Genomic DNA, 18351 nt, shown 5'->3' on the forward strand with positions numbered 1-18351 from the left:
TCACCTAGCCCACTGAAGAAGGGCGCTGGGGGCAACGCTTTTAAATCCTCGGTAGATGACATAATAGCAGCGCGGAGGCCATTGATAGCCGGCTGATCCAGCGAGGCGTAGGCAAAGGCGTGCAGGGGGTTGCCAGATACGCCGATGAACGGGCCGAATATGTCGAAAGTGATCGATTCCGATAAACTGCAAAGCAAAATATTTTTATTAGACGCTCATAAGCAAATAAGTCCATTGCCTCGGGGAGCTCAGTCGCCGAACCTTCCCCCCACCTCACCCAAAGTTCAGCCGGGCGCAGGCTACGACCCTGCGTCTGCCACAAACAAACACGTACCCTTCACCTACCCACCTCCACTTTATATTCCCAGACGTTTACAATACCCTCAGTTCACCAGGCTATGCTTCGGCATCTGCTGTGGGAGTGCCCAGCACAGTACACACACGTTAACACCACGACCCTCTCGTCGAGGTTGCATGAGGCTCTGCGGAGTTCCGCCCTCCACGACCAAACCTGGGTGACCCAGCACCCTCGTGAGGCGGCGGCGAAGCAAGCCCTCGACGTCCCCTCTTGGGAGGCTTGGGTCCGGTCATTATAAAGCACTGGTTCTACAATAAAAGTTTATTCTGTCTCCCCCCCCCCCTTTGGAGCTGTGAGTAGATAGCGCATGAGTGATCGGCGGGCAGACATCCTGTATTACTTTCAGTACGGGACAGCATCCTAGTGTTCAGGGCCAAATTTAGTTTTGTTAGCTGTAACACTGCACCTATAATGCGTACACGACACTTTCACGTACTTATAGTTTCTGCTGTTTTATTACGTCGCGTGACAGACATATCAAATGGGCTCAATCGTTTAATCCTAATAGCGGAGGCTTATCGCAAAAAATGTGTTTAAGAGACAATATTTTTTCTGGTATGCGGGTATATAGGTAGCTTTGGTGGTTTTCGTGACGTCGCGTGACAGACTGCCCAAGTCAGGTGGCCCAGAAAATGCTGCAACAATACCGAGGGTTCTTGTAGGAATGGAACAGAGACAGCTTGGCATAACCTTAGGTTATGGTTCTTCTAGTGCTGGCAGCATTTCACTGTGATGTGTCTAGTACTCGTCAAAGAACAAAACTTTCAGCTCTAGGGCAAGTATTCAAAAGAACACTTTTATGACAAGTTTCAATCAACTGGTGCACCACTTCTAAAGCAGTGCTATGCTGGACGTTCGTTTTATCACCTAGCTGCATTTTCAGTAAAATATTAAATTTATGCAGTGCTCCTGAAAACACGCAAGCTTAATTTTTCAACATACGTGCTTCATGCGAGAAAATATTTGCAAAAATATATATTTCATCCCTTCGTTCAATGAATCATAGAAGAGAGTTCGCATGGATGATTTTAAAAAGCAGCTAATTATCGCATCTGTTTGCCATTTATGGTAGTTTAGTGTGCTTTTAGAGTAATATCTTTGTCATGGAGGCTCTGAATGAAAGGCGACTAGGCCTTCCTTGAGCTTACCCTCACTCGTGCGTCAACTAAGGAAAAGTCCGAAAGGCAAAGACTCGAACACACCCATCGTAATCATCCCAATCAATCAATTTATGCAAGCACACGGACTCACTTTGCCATATTTTCAAGCTGAGATGCTTGTGCACTCGATTTGTTTAATTGAAAAGGACACTTCATTTTAACTCACACTCTACGTTGTTCCCTGAGACTCGCACTACATTCTATAGAAGCTACGGAGACTAATTACACGAATACTCATGGCTTACTGGAGTGTCTGAGCGTTAGTGACCTGCAATGTGTACTTGGATTTGTCCTAGTAGAGTCCAAGTGGCCTAGAGTCTTACAGTGACGTCCCCCTTGCACTACCCTCCCATGTTTGAAGATTTTACCGACAAATTAACGCTGTATTTTCTTTAAGTTACTGACTTTTTTACGACGTTTCTTTTACCTCGCAGCTAGCGAGGACTGTCTGCACATCTGCAGAAACACATAAAAACAGCTAATTTAGCGCTACAGCGACGCCGTCGCTGTCGACGGAGTCTGACGAAGTCTTCAAACTTACTTTTATGCGTATTGACACGTACACGTACACATAATTACATACCTACATGCATACAAACCCTCAAAGTATCAAGATGTTCAAAAATGTACTCTGTTGTTACCCAATGCAGTTAGCATAAATCTACGGGAGCTTCAAGGGTGGTTATAGTGGCGTGAGTGTTTATTAGAAGCTTTTGGTCGAGCACAGCAGCAGCTTCAAACGTATCCTAGATGAGGCAATGTTCTCATGGGCTGAGAATATATTGAGCAGCAATGCTACGCATACATAAAAAGGTCGGCCGATTAAGCGTAGAAATTGAGATTGAATTAGGAGTACCTGAATTTTGCCGTTGGATTGCGTGTTTGTAGAACAAATATCAGCGCTTAGGTACGCTAAGTTGGATAAGAACCATCAATGCTGTCACTAAAATCAAACTTCTTTATGTCTAGTCTGAGATTGCGCATTTTAAAACCTTTTATTGAGCATTTTCCTGACCGCAGTGTGGTTCTGGATAAATAAAGAAGACAAAAATCATATGCATGAAGTCTAATAACGGTAAATAAACTTTTGTCATGCTTTATGTGCATCGGCAGCATAACATTCCAAGATATTGCACCTTCAAGCGCTTTTGTGGCAGTGCGCACGTGGCTGAAGGTGGGCCTTGGAGGTCCCGACACTAATTCGAAGAGCTCCTCCCTGGGACAATTGACCGCCTCTGCTTTTTCGGAAGTTGCACGCCAGCTCGTCGAGATTCTTTCTTGTCAAAACCGTCGCAGTCAATCCAGTCTACAAAGGGGCCTTTCTTCTTCTCGGTGACAAATGCTTGACATTTTCCCGACGGCTGCACAATAAAAAGCAAGCAGATATTCATCCTGAATAAGCAAGGACTAATTAACAAGAAGAAAAAAGAACTTAATAAATTAAGAAATAACTGCAACATAAACTTAAGCGGCCTGCCACCGAAATGCTTCTTCCCGTTCTTTTTTCAAATGGACCATTTCTGTGTGTATATATGTAAAATGATTTTACTTGTGGCACATGTGCATGTGGCAGCGTTGCCAGCTGAATGGTTATGTCCAGTTACGGAAAAGGCGCTTTCGAGTGATTTCCAGTCGGTAACCTCAGGGAAACGTGAAGCCTTTTGAAGTGCTCTTACTGCGCTCTAGTGAGACTCCACACGAACGAAGAACTGTTACCTGTATTAGAGCTTTATTTCAGTATGGTAAAAAAAAACAAGAGTGTAGGTAACTACCATTTTACCAAAGAATAATCTGAGGTACTAGAGGCAAGCCAGAGCCTTTTAAACTGCTCGCGGAACGTCTGTAGGTTTGTGTTATCTATTGAAGACTGCAGCATTGCCCGACAATGTAGTAAGGAAACGTCTTTCCGTCAGAAAATTTTGCACTCATATAAAGCTGTTCCCCATATATGACGGGCAAGAGTTTAAATTATTCTACAAAAATTGTCTGTTTTTCTTCTCAGTCACTGGAAGTGGATCAAATTTTGTGAAACCTTACTTTAATGCATCGAAATCAATCTAGACTCTGGTGGTTTCACGCATACTGTGCTTTTGAAGGGCCCTACACTCAGAGATTGGTTACAGCGATGACGGCAGCAACCTGTTACATCTTTGAAGCAGTTAGTGACATCTTTGACGCACGTCTCAGAACGGATTTCCTAAGCTTGGATGACAATCTCGCAAATGATCGCCGTTAGATATATTACACATGACAGCGCTCATAAGGAAGCAAGAGCCGGCTGCTCTTGATTAGTACTTGTTTATGATAGCAGTCAGTGAACTCCCGTCCTAATTGAGGGAATGACGTGGTGCTAAACATGCGCAGTGGCTTACAGATATACGTTGCACGGCCAATCGTGTGGTGAGGAGCCAATTTGCCATATTTTCTGCATGTATGGTTTCCTCGTAAAACAACCTTTGTAGAAAACTGTATACACAAGTTATACTTTACTCTTCTAATTCAAATCCGTATGCTAGAATATGTTGACAACTTCATCGATGCCTCATTACAACGCACGGTCGAGTGAGCCACGAATAAAAAAAAGTAAAATTGATATCATTTTCATAATTTTCTCTCACAGAGAAAGCATGCACCCCTATGTGAAAAAGAAGTCGAAGGGGCTGGATTAACGGACAAGAAAAGTACCCTAGGAAGGTGACTCCAGCACTTGCACCATGCGGTGAGAAACACACCCAGTTGCCTTTTATTAACATAGCAACGCGAGTAGAGAAGTCTGCTAGTGCAATCGCGGCCAGTCTACCCGCCCGAATCGTTTTTCATCCGACGTTCAAAAGTAGGACCAGTGGCTCGTTTGGAAGCGCTAACTGTAGGGCGAGTTGGTGCATCATGTATTGCCGTTGACCGGTACAAGGGCGGGAAAAACAACGGGGACAGGGCCAAGGCAATCACGATGCGGGCAGGACTGACGCGCTTTACTGTCCTCATCGTGACAGCTTCTGCCCTGTTCACATCATTTCCTGGCGGCCTTATTCTGCTCAATGGCACTATGTACTGGATTGCATCTAAATTTTGCTAAGCGATTGCGATAACTGTAGGCAGCCAACTCATTACGAACAGCAAGCCGCAGCCCTAAAATGACGGATTCAGGACAAAGACCCTGAATGCCGTATAAAGCGGTACGCTCTGGGGAAACTGCAGGAAAAAATGGCGCTGGAGTCAGTTCTAGCCGGGTACCATTGAACGTGCAGTTGTTCCGGAGCCGAGAACAATGAAATGCACCAAGTGTGGAGTCACTTGACAGCTGCAGTTCAGTAGATGCAGGTACGGAAACGAGAGAAGTACGTAGAAAGGGCTTGGTGGTAGCAAATCTATACAAAGACCTACTTTGACTGAAAGGAAATTTAGGCTAAAACACCAGTTCTAGACGGCACTCTCTTCACGCATCGGGCCTCCCAGTCACGGTTCGTGTTTTCCCCTTACCTATTCTTTGTATGAGGCCGAAGAGACATCGCATATATGGACATATATTCAACCTATGAATTCAATAAGCGGTTTTTTTTATTTATAGAGCCTTCATATACAAGCAAAGGGAATGGGCGTGCATACGAAGTTTCCCTAGTTTTTTAGCCGGAATATACTGCGCTCACTCATGCACCACTCATGATCCCAGCAAAGCCTGTGAAATGGGGTGGAAAGTGAGGGTGGCGCCAACCACGTCATATGCGATAATTTTTTGCGGCGCATCATCAACATAAGGCGCCGAACAAGTATTTCCAAGAACGCTGGGCCAAACTGCACCATTTCACCATTGCATCAAGCGTTTCGCGATTGCTTTTCAGTATAACCACCGCTTGGCGCAAGGTGACAGCCAGTGCTGGGCAGTATTGATAATACATGTAGCGTTCCTATTTAAAGGACACAGTAGACGTAAAGCATTGCTGTGGAACTGGCGTCCATCTTGTCTACATTTTTATTCCCACTTCCTTCTTCTCTTCTCCTGTCTCCCGGTTCTCGCGCTTCTTCATCTTCTATTCGAAGGCTCATACCGCTTCACCCTTCCAGGTTTCTTTTGCTAACCCCTCCTGGGGTAATACTTGAAAACGTTTCCAATCGAAGCACATTCAACTGTGCCCCGTTCACCAATGTACCACACAGTCTTCAATATTCCTTTCTGAGTGGCTGTCTTTGTCACAGAGTAAGGACCATAAAATTTGACACTGGATTCTCTTACTCCTTTCCTAACTAGAATGAGGTCGGTGACTTGAATGTCTGGGATATCTACGCAATGTCTCTTGTCAAAATTTTGTTTCATTCGTTTACGGTACCTCTCCTCCTGCGATTTTTGTTTCCTCTCCTCGACGATCTTGAGATTTTCTAACAGCCCCAATTCACGGTCCGCCTGAAGAATAGGGGTCTCTCCTGAAGACGCGAACTGCGGGCTACATCCCAAGCCACTGGTGTAGGAGCGATTGTGATGTCGTACAGCTGCTTCTAAAGAGCATTTCCAACCACCAGGGAAACTATCGTACATCCTGATGTATTGTTTTACATCTCGTATAGCACGCTCTGCAAGCCCATTCGCTGCGGGATGGTATGGCGCACAGAATTTGATTGATATATTATGGTCTCGAGCCCATCTTGCAAGCTTTTCACTCTTGAACGCTGGACCGTTGTCACATACAATCGTCCTGGTTGTCCTAAACATTTCCCGTTCGAGAAGGGCGATGACACTATTCGCATCTTCTTTTCCTGCCCGTGCCGCGACCATCCTGGTGCATTCATCTATGGCCAGAAGAAAAGCTTGCGTTTTTCGGACTCCTTCTCGTTTCTTATTCAGCTCGGCAAAATCAAGGTGTATAACTTCAAAAGGCACGTTCGAGTGGCAAGGTATTATCATGGCGTCCGTAGGCTGCTTATATTTCACTTTGTTGACCTGACAAAGGTGGCATGAACGAACGTATTGCTTGACGTCTTCTTTCATGTGAGGCCACGTAAATCTCTTGACTAGCTTGTTGTAGGTGCGCCAAAATCCGTCGTGTCCTCCAGATTCTGGGCTATCGTGGTACAAATAAAGAACCTTTGAAATCAGCGTTGGCGGGACTTGATAGCGACCTTCCATAAACATCAATTGTTCAGTGCCTTCCCACAATTTTACTTCATTGATTTCTTCAGATTGTTCGGCCTGTATCATCAGTCTAGACAATGCATCTGCATCAGTCAAAAGGGGTCCAGGTCTGTGGGAGATGGTGAAATCAAATTGCTGCAAATAGTTCACCCATCTGGCGATACGTCCCTTAGGTTGAGTCATATTCAAGAGATGAGTGAGGGCCTGGTGATCGGTGAACAAAGTAAACTTCGCACCTTCTAGGTACGTACGGAAGTACTGAATTGCTTTAAGGACTGCAAGCGCTTCCTTTTCAGTAGTGGTGTAGTTGACTTCAGGTGGCTTGAGGGTGTAGCTGTAGTAGCCTACTACGTGTCGCTTTTCTCGGCCGGATGCTTCTGGACATTTCTGGTACAAGACTGCACCTGTTCCATAATGTGAGGCGTCGGTATTCAGTTCAAAGGGTAAGGTGAAATCTGGTATGCGTAGAATAGGGTCAGCAGAGATTCTGTGCACCAGATCACGGTAGACTCTCTCACATTCCTCATCCCACTCAAATGGAACTGCTTTCTGCGTTAGGCGCGTGAGGCATCTTGTTTTTATGGCAAAGTCTTTTATGAAAGGTCTGAAATGTCCTGCTAATCCCAAAAACACACGCAATGAGTGGACGTCATATGGTTTTACCAGTTGGGATATCCTCTCAACGGACTCTTGTTTCGTGCTTTTGGTAGTCCCATCAAAGACTCTTCCAAGAAACACAACTTTTCTTTGAAAGAACGCACTTTTCTTAAAATTAACCTTGAGGTGTGCCAAGCTCAAGGCATTTAATACCTGGGACAGGTGTTCCTGATGCTCTGCCTCTGTTTTGGAGAAGACGATAATATCGTCGATGTACACGTTACAAAAGACACCTAGGAAAGGCTTCAGGACTTCGTTCATTATCTTCTGGAACCATGCTGGTGAGTTTTTCCAGCCGAAAGGAAGCCGGTTATACTCGTACAGGTCGAAGGGCGTGATAAAAGCAGTGTACATTTTTGTTTCTTCGGTTAGCGCGATCTGCCAGAAACCTTTGCACAAGTCAATACGTGAAAAACATCGGCAGCCACCTGTCTCATCTATAATCGTGTCTATCTTCGGCATGGGAAATGGTATAAGCTCTGTCTGGCGGTTGAGAACCCTGTAATCTGTGCACAGTCTGAAAGTTCCATCTTCTTTCGGCGCAATAGTTATGGGAGAGACGAAGGGTGACACCGAAGGCCGGATTATATTCGCGTCTAGCATCTCCTGCAATTCCTTCTTCAACCAAATCTTGCGCTCTCTTGACATGTTATAAGGCGATTTTCGGATGACAGTCTTGTCGGTTAGTTCGAAAGGCACCTTGTGTGACGTCATCGCTGGTGGGTAGCTTCCTATGCATACCAGTTCAGGATAGGTCGTTGCAATATCCCTCGCGCACTTGACAACTCGCAGGTTATCTTTTCTATCAGGCTGTGTCTCTTGCCTTGATAGTCCTTCCACTAAAACAGCATCGTCCCAGTAAACGTTGATTTTTAGTTTCTTTATATCTGGTCTGGATAGCAGAAAGTCATACGTCACCCCCTCAATCACCAGTACTTCACTCTCTATTTGATGACCTTGGAACTCGATGTTTACTGAGGCCCATTGATTATGCATTGTCACTTTTCCGTCGTAGCCTTGCACCCGTAGTACTCTTCCACTATGCAGGTGACTTGCATCTACCAGCTTGGCATTAATTATAGACACAGAGGCACCGCTGTCAACCAAAGCCATCATATGTCTGTTTCCCACTTTGACAGGGATGTGAAGTAGGCTAGAGCAAGTTAAATAAACAGTGTCAGTTGTGGTCATCGGGTCGGACTGATCACCCTTGTTTATCAGTTTTGTTGTCGTCGGAGCCTCTTCAGCGTCCGAAAGGAGGGGAAATGGGTCGCTGTCGACGTTATGCACCCGACCTCTGGGAGCGCGCCAACCCAAGTTCTCTGTGCCGCCTGCAAGGCGGCGCGGTTCTCGCTGATTACGGCTTGACCAATCCGCGCCGGACCGTGTGAAGCGACCGCTTGAGCTAGCGTTTATATTTTCTTCTGAAGTAAATGATATGTCGTGAAGGCACTCCAGGAGCCCGTCCATAGTTTTAGGTGACCGTATTTGCACTTGCTTCAGGACTTGCGCGTGCAGTCCGTGCATTATTAGTGCTACTACGGCAGATGGAGGAAGCAGAGGCTCGGCCAGCTTTAAAAGGCGGCATTTGTCAAAGAAATACTCGACGAGGGAGCCTTGCTTGAATTTGAAATTAAGCGCGGCGTCCCACCTTTGCACTGGGTTGCTTTGGAATGTCGTCAAGAATTTTTCTTTCCACTGATTCCAATAGTTGCCAGCCTCTTCAATAACGTGCAAATCATACCACTTCCGTGCAACACCACTTAAGTAACTACGCATGTTAGTAATCTTGTCCTCATTAGAGTGCCAGTTGTTCTTCCCAGCAGCATAGTCATAGAATTCAAGCCAACCTTCTGGACTTGATGACATGCCGTCGAATGCATCGGGTTCTACAAATTTAGTCACTGGCTTCTCAGCGTTTAAAGAGCTTATAAGCGATGTCACCAGCTGGTTTTGTTGCGAAATCTGTTCTTGTTGTAGCCGAAGTGCTTTCAAAACGAGGCTCACCTCTTCCGTCGACGACTGTGATCCAGAGTCCTGTCGACGCATCGGTTGAAGAACTAATTCGTCGAAGATCACCAGAGGCAAGTTCACGTTCACAGCACCCTTCCGACGTAGTTCATCAGGGTCCATGGAAGCCTTCTCTAAAACCAGGTTCATGAGTTCTGCCGAGTTGAGTTCGCGAGGTAGTTCCACCGCTGGTTCATCTTCCGCTCGGTATCTCGAAAAGATGATCTTGTCCGCGGAGGTCTCCTCAAGGAAAAATCTCACCCACATGTTGGAGTTCGCTGTCGGCTGCGCCAAAATAATGTAGCGTTCCTATTTAAAGGACACAGTAGACGTAAAGCATTGCTGTGGAACTGGCGTCCATCTTGCCTACATTTTTATTCCCACTTCCTTCTTCTCTTCTCCTGTCTCCCGGTTCTCGCGCTTCTTCATCTTCTATTCGAAGGCTCATACCGCTTCAATACATGTATCTTAGATACCATCTTAGATACTCTTAGGGTATCTTGTATCTGTATCATAATACGTCCGGCAAGACGTGTGCCAGTATCTGTATTTTAGGATACTCTTGTATCGTATACGACCGTATACGACCGATGCTATATCTGTATACGACCTATTGTTGGAGCATAGTCACATCGTGGCGCTCGCGTCATCTCGAGCATAGAGTTTGTATCTATATTATCCAGAGGGAAATCTAGCGCTGCTGTGCTGCTGTATGCATTGAAATGCCGGCGGTATAGGCTGGCTTCGTGTTCTACATGCCAAAACCACGCCCTGATTATGAGGCACACTGTAGTGTGGAACTCCCGAGATTTAGACCACCTGAGTTTCTTTAGAACTTGAGACTGACTCCAACCAAATAACTGAATTTTATTAGCCCGACGTTTCGGAGCCCATTCGGCTCCTTCTTCAGGGGGTTGTTCTTCGGGGGGTGGCGGTGTGCCGCTTTTAAAGCGTCTTTTTTGAAGAAAGGAGGGGGGGGAACACGGGAGGTGGGGAGACACTCCACAGACGGAAAGGTGGGGGGGAACAAAAAAAGGGGGGTTTGTGTTGTTGACCGCTTCCAAGGTGCTGCGATGACCGGTGCTGGGTGGAGTGCTCACGAGGGTGCCCTTGATGGGCCGCGGGTGGGGGGGGGGGGGGGAGAGGTTACAGGGTCGCGCCGACGTTCTGTGTTGGTGAAACGAGCGGGAGTCTATCTGGCTGTGCGTCCTTTTCTTCTTTTCGTCATGTCGCCAAGGCCATGGACATAGACCGAGGGTAGGTTGCCCTTCACACGGTTTATGTTATTCTCCGTATTCTGAATGTGCCATGACTCCAGTAGTAGTCTCTTTCGCCAGTTCGTTTCTGTTTGAAGGATTTCAGTTTCCTTGAAAGCAATTTTGTGGTCGGCGACTTCAGAGTGTTCAGCGACGGCGCTGCGAATACGGTTGAATGTCCTGACGTCGTTCTCGTGTTGTCTGATCCTTTCTTTTAGATTTTTGGTTTCCCCGATGTACGACGCCGGACAGTCAGCACAACTGATTTTGTAGACGACGCCTTGAGCTTTTTCTTTTGGTGGACGATCTTTTGGTTTAGGGAGGAGGATATTGAAAGTGTTTATTGGTTTGTGCGCCACTTTGAGGCCTTCTTTTTTTAATATTCGGCTGAGCGCTTCGCTGGTACCTCTGATGTACGGGATGGACACTCGCTTCTGGGGTTGGGGAGAAGTAAACGGCTGAAGGTCCCGCATTTTGCTTCTTCTTTTTTGTTGTCTGGTTGTCTTTCGAATGAAGTCATCTGTGTAGCCATTCCTCTTAAGTTCGTTGAGAACCGTTCTGTTTTCTTTCTTTAGATCCGATTCCGATGAGGAATGAGTTTCGGCTCGTTTGAATTAAGAATTTACAACAGACGCCTTGTGGTTTGCCGGATGGTCGGATTGGAAATGAAGATAGCGGCCTGTGTGGGTTGGTTTTCGGTAGACTGAAAATTTTAGAATGCCGTCTTTTCGTGTAACTTGTACATCTAAGAATGGGAGTGATCCGTTCTGTTCGCGCTCATATGTGAACTGTATATCCGGGTCTATGGAGTTTACGTGTTTCTGCAAGTTTTCGACTCGGCTCGTCTTCACGATGCAAAAACAATCATCCACGTACCTGAGGAAGACTTTTGGTTTCGGGAAAAAAGTATTTAAAGCTCTCTCCTCGATGCTCTCCATAGTCAAGTTAGCCATGGCAACGGAAATTGAGGCCCCCATAGGAGTTCCTTTAACCTGTTTGTAGTAGCTGCCTCGGAAGGTGAAATAGGTATTGGACAGGCACAGTTCGAGAAGGCGGCAGATCTCGTTTACACTCAAAGGGGTTCTCTCACTGAGCGTATCGTCACGTTCCAGTGCATCTCTAGTTGCGGAAACAGCCAACTTAATGGGTACTCTTGTGAACAGAGAGATTACATCAAAAGAGACCAGACATTCATCATCTTCGATACGGATTTTTGATGTGAGTTTGATGAAATTCTCGCAGTCGCGCACGTGCGATGCTGTCCTTCCGGTGAGTGGTGATATGTTCTGATGCAAGTAAGTGGATAGTGATCGTAGTGGGGAACACGAAAAGTCTACGATTGGTCGTAAGGGGATTCCGGGTTTATGGAGTTTTGGCAAGCCGTAGAAAGCTGGAGCGGATCCGTTCCTACAGATTAATTTTAGGTAGAGATTTCGAGAATTTGGGTGGCTGCGGAATATTTCAATCAGCGTCTTGTTCAGCAACGACTGAGTTCTCGTAGTGGGGTCCTTCTTTAGTCTCTCGTAATCTTGGCTGTCAAGTAGGGCGGACGCCTTATCCTCGTAGTCCTTTATGTTCAAAACAACGGTTGAGTTCCCCTTGTCCGCCGGTAGGATCACAATGTTGGTATCTTCTTTCAGCGTTCTCACTGCTTTTATTTCGTCGGAAGTTAAGTTGCGTTCTCTTCTGCGGTTGTTATTGGACCTTATTATGCCGATTGCTTTCAGTCTGACCTGTTCCCGCACTTTGGGGTCTAGTTGCTGGATGCCGCTCTCAAGGGCGGCGATCATCTTGGGGAGGGGTGGGTTATCTGTCGTAACATTGAATTTTTGACCTTTTGCCAGGATTGAAGTTTCTTCGCTTGTGAGCTTTCTCGATGATAAATTGGTTACTGTGTGCTTGTTTAACACTCCTGTTTTCTCGTTTTCGTTGATTAGGGAAGAGAATTTCTTCTTCTGCGTTTGACTGTGTTTCATTTCCTCTGAGGACGCTACGGCCTTTGCAAACGATTCAATTGATGAAAAGAGATGGGGTACCTTGTGTTCAAGTTGTCTTCTGGCGAAGAACGCGTCGACTTCATTCTTCCGGATCAACATGTGGCACTCATGTATCCGTGCTGTCACCAATCTTTGCTGGGCCTTGTCGATGATGTCCCGGCCTTCTGGTGTGTTGATTGGTTGGCGTAGCTGGAGACTTCGTGGCACGACGTTCTTGTCCTTGCATTTCCGAGTGAAGTCTAGGTGTGTCTTGAAGGTGGATATTCCTTTCACTTCTTTTATATAGTTCTTTGCAAGTTGCACTGCCTCTAGCCCGAAGTCTGCACGTAAAGACTTGAAGCTAAACATTTCGACAGAATTGCCTGTCTGGTTGGGAAATTGATTAGAACTTGAGACTGACTCCAACCAAATAACTGAATTTTATTAGCCCGACGTTTCGGAGCCCATTCGGCTCCTTCTTCAAGGGGTTGTTCTTCGGGGGGTGGCGGTGTGCCGCTTTTAAAGCGTCTTTTTTGAAGAAAGGAGGGGGGGGAACACGGGAGGTGGGGAGACACTCCACAGACGGAAAGGTGGGGGGGAACAAAAGGAAAGGGGGGTTTGTGTTGTTGACCGCTTCCAAGGTGCTGCGATGACCGGTGCTGGGTGGAGTGCTCACGAGGGTGCCCTTGATGGGCCGCGGGTGGGGGGGGGGGGAGAGGTTACAGGGTCGCGCCGACGTTCTGTGTTGGTGAAACGAGCGGGAGTCTATCTGGCTGTGCGTCCTTTTCTTCTTTTCGTCATGTCGCCAAGGCCATGGACATAGACCGAGGGTAGGTTGCCCTTCACACGGTTTATGTTATTCTCCGTATTCTGAATGTGCCATGACTCCTGTAGTAGTCTCTTTCGCCAGTTCGTTTCTGTTTGAAGGATTTCAGTTTCCTTGAAAGCAATTTTGTGGTCGGCGACTTCAGAGTGTTCAGCGACGGCGCTGCGAATACGGTTGAATGTCCTGACGTCGTTCTCGTGTTGTCTGATCCTTTCTTTTAGATTTTTGGTTTCCCCGATGTACGACGCCGGACAGTCAGCACAACTGATTTTGTAGACGACGCCTTGAGCTTTTTCTTTTGGTGGACGATCTTTTGGTTTAGGAAGGAGGATATTGAAAGTGTTTATTGGTTTGTGCGCCACTTTGAGGCCTTCTTTTTTTAATATTCGGCTGAGCGCTTCGCTGGTACCTCTGATGTACGGGATGGACACTCGGATGGACACCCTTTGAGTGTAAACGAGATCTGCCGCCTTCTCGAACTGTGCCTGTCCAATACCTATTTCACCTTCCGAGGCAGCTACTACAAACAGGTTAAAGGAACTCCTATGGGGGCCTCAATTTCCGTTGCCATGGCTAACTTGACTATGGAGAGCATCGAGGAGAGAGCTTTAAATACTTTTTTCCCGAAACCAAAAGTCTTCCTCAGGTACGTGGATGATTGTTTTTGCATCGTGAAGACGAGCCAAGTCGAAAACTTGCAGAAACACTTAAACTCCATAGACCCGGATATACAGTTCACATATGAGCGCGAACAGAACGGATCACTCCCATTCTTAGATGTACAAGTTACACGAAAAGACGGCATTCTAAAATTTTCAGTCTACCGAAAACCAACCCACACAGGCCGCTATCTTCATTTCCAATCCGACCATCCGGCAAACCACAAGGCGTCTGTTGTAAATTCTTTATGCAAACGAGCCGAAACTCATTCCTCATCGGAATCAGATCTAAAGAAAGAAAACAGAACGGTTCTCAACGAACTTAAGAGGAATGGCTACACAGATGACTTCATTCGAAAGACAACCAGACAACAAAAAAGAAGAAGCAAAATGCGGGACCTTCAGCCGTTTACTTCTCCCCAACCCCAGAAGCGAGTGTCCATCCCGTACATCAGAGGTACCAGCGAAGCGCTCAGCCGTATATTAAAAAAAGAAGGCCTCAAAGTGGCGCACAAACCAATAAACACTTTCAATATCCTCCTCCCTAAACCAAAAGATCGTCCACCAAAAGAAAAAGCTCAAGGCGTCGTCTACAAAATCAGTTGTGCTGACTGTCCGGCGTCGTACATCGGGGAAACCAAAAATCTAAAAGAAAGGATCAGACAACACGAGAACGACGTCAGGACATTCAACCGTATTCGCAGCGCCGTCGCTGAACACTCTGAAGTCGCCGACCACAAAATTGCTTTCAAGGAAACTGAAATCCTTCAAACAGAAACGAACCGGCGAAAGAGACTACTACTGGAGTCATGGCACATTCAGAATACGGAGAATAACATAAACCATGTGAAGGGCAACCTACCCTCGGTCTATGTCCATGGCCTTGGCGACATGACGAAAAGAAGAAAAGGACGCACAGCCAGATAGACTCCCGCTCGTTTCACCAACACAGAACGTCGGCGCGACCCTGTAACCTCTCCCCCCCCCACCCGCGGCCCATCAAGGGCACCCTCGTGAGCACTCCACCCAGCACCGGTCATCGCAGCACCTTGGAAGCGGTCAACAACACAAACCCCCCTTTCCTTTTGTTCCCCCCCACCTTTCCGTCTGTGGAGTGTCTCCCCACCTCCCGTGTCCCCCCCCCCTCCTTTCATCAAAAAAGACGCTTTAAAAGCGGCACACCGCCACCCCCCGAAGAACAACCCCCTGAAGAAGGAGCCGAATGGGCTCCGAAACGTCGGGCTAATAAAATTCAGTTATTTGGTTGGAGTCAGTCTCAAGTTCTAATCAATTTCCCAAGCAGACAGGAAATTCTGTCGAAATGTTTAGCTTCAAGTCTTTACGTGCAGACTTCGGGCTAGAGGCATTGCAACTTGCAAAGAACTATATAAAAGCAGTGAAAGGAATACCCACCTTCAAGACACACCTAGACTTCACCCGGAAATGCAAAGACAAGAACGTCGTGCCACGAAGTCTCCAGCTACGCCAACCAATCAACACACCAGAAGGCCGGGACATCATCGACAAGGCCCAGCAAAGATTGGTGACAGCACGGATACATGAGTGCCACATGTTGATCCGGAAGAAAGAAGTCGACGCGTTCTTCGCCAGAAGACAACTTGAACACAAGGTACCCCATCTCTTTTCATCAATTGAATCGTTTGCAAAGGCCGTAGCGTCCTCAGAGGAAATGAAACACAGTCAAACGCAGAAGAAGAAATTCTCTTCCCTAATCAACAAAAACGAGAAAACAGGAGTGTTAAACAAGCACACAGTAACCAATTTATCATCGAGAAAGCTCACAAGCGAAGAAACTTCAATCCTGGCAAAAGGTCAAAAATTCAATGTTACGACAGATAACCCACCCCTCCCCAAGATGATCGCCGCCCTTGAGAGCGGCATCCAGCAACTAGACCCCAAAGTGCGGGAACAGGTCAGACTGAAAGCAATCGGCATAATAAGGTCCAATAACAACCGCAGAAGAGAACGCAACTTAACTTCCGACGAAATAAAAGCAGTGAGAACGCTGAAAGAAGATACCAACATTGTGATCCTACCGGCGGACAAGGGGAACTCAACCGTTGTTTTGAACATAAAGGACTACGAGGATAAGGCGTCCGCCCTACTTGACAGCCAAGATTACGAGAGACTAAAGAAGGACCCCACTACGAGAACTCAGTCGTTGCTGAACAAGACGCTGATTGAAATATTCCGCAGCCACCCAAATTCTCGAAATCTCTACCTAAAATTAATCTGTAGGAACGGATCCGCTCCAGCTTTCTACGGCTTGCCAAAACTCCATAAACCCGGAATCCCCTTACGACCAATCGTAGACTTTTCGTGTTCCCAACTACGATCACTATCCACTTACTTGCATCAGATCATATCACCACTCACCGGAAGGACAGCATCGCACGTGCGCGACTCCGAGAATTTCATCAAACTCACATCAAAAATCCGTATCGAAGATGATGAATGTCTGGTCTCTTTTGATGTAATCTCTCTGTTCACAAGAGTACCCATTAAGTTGGCTGTTTCCGCAACTAGAGATGCACTGGAACGTGACGATACGCTCAGTGAGAGAACCCCTTTGAGTGTAAACGAGATCTGCCGCCTTCTCGAACTGTGCCTGTCCAATACCTATTTCACCTTCCGAGGCAGCTACTACAAACAGGTTAAAGGAACTCCTATGGGGGCCTCAATTTCCGTTGCCATGGCTAACTTGACTATGGAGAGCATCGAGGAGAGAGCTTTAAATACTTTTTTCCCGAAACCAAAAGTCTTCCTCAGGTACGTGGATGATTGTTTTTGCATCGTGAAGACGAGCCAAGTCGAAAACTTGCAGAAACACTTAAACTCCATAGACCCGGATATACAGTTCACATATGAGCGCGAACAGAACGGATCACTCCCATTCTTAGATGTACAAGTTACACGAAAAGACGGCATTCTAAAATTTTCAGTCTACCGAAAACCAACCCACACAGGCCGCTATCTTCATTTCCAATCCGACCATCCGGCAAACCACAAGGCGTCTGTTGTAAATTCTTTATGCAAACGAGCCGAAACTCATTCCTCATCGGAATCAGATCTAAAGAAAGAAAACAGAACGGTTCTCAACGAACTTAAGAGGAATGGCTACACAGATGACTTCATTCGAAAGACAACCAGACAACAAAAAAGAAGAAGCAAAATGCGGGACCTTCAGCCGTTTACTTCTCCCCAACCCCAGAAGCGAGTGTCCATCCCGTACATCAGAGGTACCAGCGAAGCGCTCAGCCGTATATTAAAAAAAGAAGGCCTCAAAGTGGCGCACAAACCAATAAACACTTTCAATATCCTCCTCCCTAAACCAAAAGATCGTCCACCAAAAGAAAAAGCTCAAGGCGTCGTCTACAAAATCAGTTGTGCTGACTGTCCGGCGTGGTACATCGGGGAAACCAAAAATCTAAAAGAAAGGATCAGACAACACGAGAACGACGTCAGGACATTCAACCGTATTCGCAGCGCCGTCGCTGAACACTCTGAAGTCGCCGACCACAAAATTGCTTTCAAGGAAACTGAAATCCTTCAAACAGAAACGAACTGGCGAAAGAGACTACTACTGGAGTCATGGCACATTCAGAATACGGAGAATAACATAAACCGTGTGAAGGGCAACCTACCCTCGGTCTATGTCCATGGCCTTGGCGACATGACGAAAAGAAGAAAAGGACGCACAGCCAGATAGACTCCCGCTCGTTTCACCAACACAGAACGTCGGCGCGACCCTGTAACCTCTCCCCCCCCCCCCCACCCGCGGCCCATCAAGGGCACCCTCGTGAGCACTCCACCCAGCACCGGTCATCGCAGCACCTTGGAAGCGGTCAACAACACAAACCCCCCTTTCCTTTTGTTCCCCCCCACCTTTCCGTCTGTGGAGTGTCTCCCCACCTCCCGTGTTCCCCCCCCTCCTTTCTTCAAAAAAGACGCTTTAAAAGCGGCACACCGCCACCCCCCGAAGAACAACCCCCTGAAGAAGGAGCCGAATGGGCTCCGAAACGTCGGACTAATAAAATTCAGTTATTTGGTTGGAGTCAGTCTCAAGTTCTAATCAATTTCCCAACCAGACAGGCAATTCTGTCGAAATGTTTAGCTTCATGAGTTTCTTTAACGTGCCCCTAAATCATGGGTGCAGACGGGTGTGTACACGGGTGTTTTCGCATCCCACCCCCATCGAAATGCAGTGGCTGTGGCCGGGATTCTATCCTGAGCCCTCGTGCTTAGCAGTCCAACACCACAGGCGCTAAGCAACCACCGCGGGTGATATTTGTCATGCAGTGTA

The 18351-nt window shown here is 46.8% G+C and overlaps 1 long non-coding RNA gene across 1 annotated transcript in view; it reads right to left on the reverse strand.

Moving 5' to 3' along the window:
• Positions 1 to 2588: 2588 nt before the first annotated feature.
• LOC135909585 (uncharacterized) overlaps positions 2589 to 18351 on the reverse strand; it is a 59537-nt gene continuing 43774 nt past the window's right edge. The window contains exon 4 of the long non-coding RNA XR_010566747.2: positions 2589 to 2879. This is a non-coding gene — a long non-coding RNA (uncharacterized lncRNA). The remainder of the gene's footprint in view (positions 2880 to 18351) is intronic.

This window comes from Dermacentor albipictus, chromosome 7, assembly GCF_038994185.2.
Source record: "Dermacentor albipictus isolate Rhodes 1998 colony chromosome 7, USDA_Dalb.pri_finalv2, whole genome shotgun sequence".
NCBI lineage: Eukaryota > Metazoa > Arthropoda > Arachnida > Ixodida > Ixodidae > Dermacentor > Dermacentor albipictus.